The sequence below is a fragment of the Oncorhynchus mykiss genome, chromosome 10 (genome assembly GCF_057628025.1).
Source record: "Oncorhynchus mykiss isolate SJ-2025 chromosome 10, ASM5762802v1, whole genome shotgun sequence".
Classification (NCBI taxonomy): Eukaryota; Metazoa; Chordata; class Actinopteri; order Salmoniformes; family Salmonidae; genus Oncorhynchus; species Oncorhynchus mykiss.
Genome location: NC_143031.1, coordinates 87,385,912 through 87,390,911, shown reverse-complemented (window position 1 = coordinate 87,390,911; position 5,000 = coordinate 87,385,912).

The following is a 5,000-nucleotide window of genomic DNA, read 5'->3' as shown; positions in this document are numbered from 1 at the left end:
TATGAATGGTTAAGGTCTGGGATAGGGTTTTGAATGGTTAAGGTCTGGGATAGGGTTATGATTGGTTAAGGTCTGGGATAGGGTTATGAATGGTTAAGGTCTGGGATAGGGTTATGAATGGTTAAGGTCTGGGATAGGGTTATGAATGGTTAAGGTCTGGGATAGGGTTATGAATGGTTAAGGTCTGGGATAGGGTTATGATTGGTTAAGGTTTGGGATAGGGTTATGAATGGTTTAGGTCTGGGATAGGGTTATGAATGGTTAAGGTTTGGGATAGGGTTATGAATGGTTAAGGTAAGGGTTAAGGTTTGGGATAGGGTTATGATTGGTTAAGGTCTGGGATAGGGTTATGATTGGTTAAGGTCTGGGATAGGGTTATGAATGGTTTAGGTCTGGGATAGGGTTATGAATGGTTTAGGTCTGGGATAGGGTTATGAATGGTTAAGGTCTGGGATAGGGTTATGAATGGTTAAGGTCTGGGATAGGGTTATGATTGGTTAAGGTAAGGGTTAAGGTTTGGGATAGGGTTGTGAATGGTTAAGGTCTGGGATAGGGTTATGAATGGTTTAGGTCTGGGATAGGGTTATGAATGGTTAAGGTCTGGGATAGGGTTATGAATGGTTAAGGTCTGGGATAGGGTTATGATTGGTTAAGGTCTGGGATAGGGTTATGAATGGTTTAGGTCTGGGATAGGGTTATGAATGGTTAAGGTCTGGGATAGGGTTATGAATGGTTAAGGTCTGGGATAGGGTTATGATTGGTTAAGGTCTGGGATAGGGTTATGAATGGTTTAGGTCTGGGATAGGGTTATGAATGGTTTAGGTCTGGGATAGGGTTATGAATGGTTTAGGTCTGGGATAGGGTTATGAATGGTTAAGGTCTGGGATAGGGTTATGATTGGTTAAGGTCTGGGATAGGGTTATGAATGGTTTAGGTCTGGGATAGGGTTATGAATGGTTAAGGTCTGGGATAGGGTTATGATTGGTTAAGGTCTGGGATAGGGTTATGAATGGTTAAGGTCTGGGATAGGGATATGAATGGTTAAGGTAAGGGTTATGAATGGTTAAGGTCTGGGATAGGGTTATGAATGGTTAATGTCTGGGATAGGGTTATGAATGGTTAAGGTCTGGGATAGGGTTATGAATGGTTAAGGTAATGGTTAAGGTCTGGGATAGGTTTACGAATGGTTAAGGTTATGAATGGTTAAGGTCTGGGATAGGGTTATGAATGGTTAAGGTCTGGGATAGGGTTATGAATGGTTTAGGTCTGGGATAGGGTTATGAATGGTTAAGGTCTGGGATAGGGTTATGAATGGTTAAGGTCTGGGATAGGGTTATGAATGGTTTAGGTCTGGGATAGGGTTATGAATGGTTAAGGTCTGGGATAGGGTTATGAATGGTTAAGGTTTGGGATAGGGTTATGAATGGTTAAGGTCTGGGATAGGGTTATGAATGGTTAAGGTCTGGGATAGGGTTATGATTGGTTAAGGTCTGGGATAGGGTTATGAATGGTTAAGGTTTGGGGTAGGGTTATGAAGGGTTAAGGTCTGGGATAGGGTTATGAATGGTTAAGGTTTGGGGTAGGGTTATGAAGGGTTAAGGTCTGGGACAGGGTCCAGAGGTCCAGGTCTGGGACAGGGTCCAGAGGTCCAGGTCTTCCCCTGTGTGTGTTGCCAGGGAAACGAGGCCCAGGTCTTTCCTGTGTGTGTATTGCCAGGGAAACGAGGCACAGGTCTTCTCCTGTGTGTGTTGCCAGGGAAACGAGGCCCAGGTCTTCCCCGTGTGTGTGTTGCCAGGGAAACGAGGCCCAGGTCTTCCCCGTGTGTGTGTTGCCAGGGAAACGAGGCCCAGGTCTTCCCCGTGTGTGTGTTCCCAGGGAAACGAGGGACAGAGATTAAAGAGGAGGCAGTGTTTCAGTTCTCTATTAATGCCATATGAGAGAGAAGAGACCACACACCACACACACACACACACACACACACACACACACACACACACACACACACACACACACACACACACACACACACACACACACACACACACACACACACACACACACACACACAGTGCTGAAAGGTCTCCAAAAAGAACCATTACCCAAGTAGCTTCCCCCCGACAAACATGTCACCACCAATCATAGGGCGCGGCCCGGACTCCTCATCATGTCATTGATTGGTAATGTGATTGACAGCTTGGCAAGGGTCCAGCCCACACAGGAGGAGTAATGTATGGTTTCATACATGAGGGGACTGTACCACTGATGGACTGGACTGTACCACTAATGGACTGGTCTGGACTGTACCGCTAATGGACTGGACTGTACCACTAATGGACTGTACCACTAATGGACTGGTCTGGACTGTACCACTAATGGACTGGTCTGGACTGTACCACAAATGGACTGTACCACTAATGGACTGGTCTGGACTGTACCACTAATGGACTGGTCTGGACTGTACCACTAATGGACTGGAACTAATGGAATGCCAAGAGTGTGCAAAGCTGTCATCAAGGCAAAGGGTGGCTACTTTGAAGAATCTAAAATATATTTTCATTTGTTTAACACTTTTTTGGTTAGTTTTTATGTCTTCACTATTATTCTACCACGTAGAAAACAGTAAAAATAAAGAAAAACCCTTGAATGAGTAGGTGTGTCCAAACCAAGCTGTATATATACAACACTGTTCAGAACCGTTGACTGGTACTGTAGATATACAACACTGTTCAGAACCGTTGACTGGTACTGTATATATACAACACTGTTCAGAACCGTTGACTGGTGCTGTATATATACAACACTGTTCAGAACCGTTGACTGGTACTGTATATATACAACACTGTTCAGAACCGTTGACTGGTACTGTATATATACAACACTGTTCAGAACCGTTGACTGGTACTGTATATACACAACACTGTTCAGAACCGTTGACTGGTACTGTATATATACAACACTGTTCAGAACCGTTGACTGGTACTGTATATATACAACACTGTTCAGAACCGTTGACTGGTACTGTATATACACAACACTGTTCAGAACCGTTGACTGGTACTGTATATATACAACACTGTTCAGAACCGTTGACTGGTACTGTATATACACAACACTGTTCAGAACCGTTGACTGGTACTGTATATATACAACACTGTTCAGAACCGTTGACTGGTACTGTATATACACAACACTGTTCAGAACCGTTGACTGGTACTGTATATATACAACACTGTTCAGAACCGTTGACTGGTACTGTATATACACAACACTGTTCAGAACCGTTGACTGGTACTGTATATATACAACACTGTTCAGAACCGTTGACTGGTGCTGTATATATACAACACTGTTCAGAACCGTTGACTGGTACTGTATATATACAACACTGTTCAGAACCGTTGACTGGTACTGTATATATACAACACTGTTCAGAACCGTTGACTGGTGCTGTATATATACAACACTGTTCAGAACCGTTGACTGGTACTGTATATACACAACACTGTTCAGAACCGTTGACTGGTACTGTATATATACAACACTGTTCAGAACCGTTGACTGGTACTGTATATACACAACACTGTTCAGAACCGTTGACTGGTACTGTATATATACAACACTGTTCAGAACCGTTGACTGGTGCTGTAGATATACAACACTGTTCAGAACCGTTGACTGGTACTGTATATATACAACACTGTTCAGAACCGTTGACTGGTGCTGTATATATACAACACTGTTCAGAACCGTTGACTGGTACTGTATATATACAACACTGTTCAGAACCGTTGACTGGTGCTGTATATATACAACACTGTTCAGAACCGTTGACTGGTGCTGTATATATACAACACTGTTCAGAACCGTTGACTGGTGCTGTATATATACAACACTGTTCAGAACCGTTGACTGGTACTGTAATATACACAACACTGTTCAGAACCGTTGACTGGTACTGTATATATACAACACTGTTCAGAACCGTTGACTGGTACTGTATATACACAACACTGTTCAGAACCGTTGACTGGTGCTGTATATATACAACACTGTTCAGAACCGTTGACTGGTACTGTATATACACAACACTGTTCAGAACCGTTGACTGGTACTGTATATATACAACACTGTTCAGAACCGTTGACTGGTGCTGTATATACACAACACTGTTCAGAACCGTTGACTGGTACTGTATATATACAACACTGTTCAGAACCGTTGACTGGTACTGTATATACACAACACTGTTCAGAACCGTTGACTGGTACTGTATATACACAACACTGTTCAGAACCGTTGACTGGTACTGTATATACACAACACTGTTCAGAACCGTTGACTGGTACTGTATATACACAACACTGTTCAGAACCGTTGACTGGTACTGTATATATACAACACTGTTCAGAACCGTTGACTGGTACTGTATATATACAACACTGTTCAGAACCGTTGACTGGTACTGTATATATACAACACTGTTCAGAACCGTTGACTGGTACTGTATATATACAACACTGTTCAGAACCGTTGACTGGTACTGTATATATACAACACTGTTCAGAACCGTTGACTGGTACTGTATATATACAACACTGTTCAGAACCGTTGACTGGTACTGTAGATATACAACACTGTTCAGAACCGTTGACTGGTACTGTATATATACAACACTGTTCAGAACCGTTGACTGGTACTGTATATATACAACACTGTTCAGAACCGTTGACTGGTACTGTATATACACAACACTGTTCAGAACCGTTGACTGGTACTGTATATATATCTATCTATATATACACACATACACTGTATATATATCTATCTATATATACACACATACACTGTATATATATCTATCTATATATACACACATACACTGTATATATATCTATCTATATATACACACATACACTGTATATATATCTATCTATATATACACACATACACTGTATATATATCTATCTATATATACAGTTACTTGCGAAAGTATTCGGCCC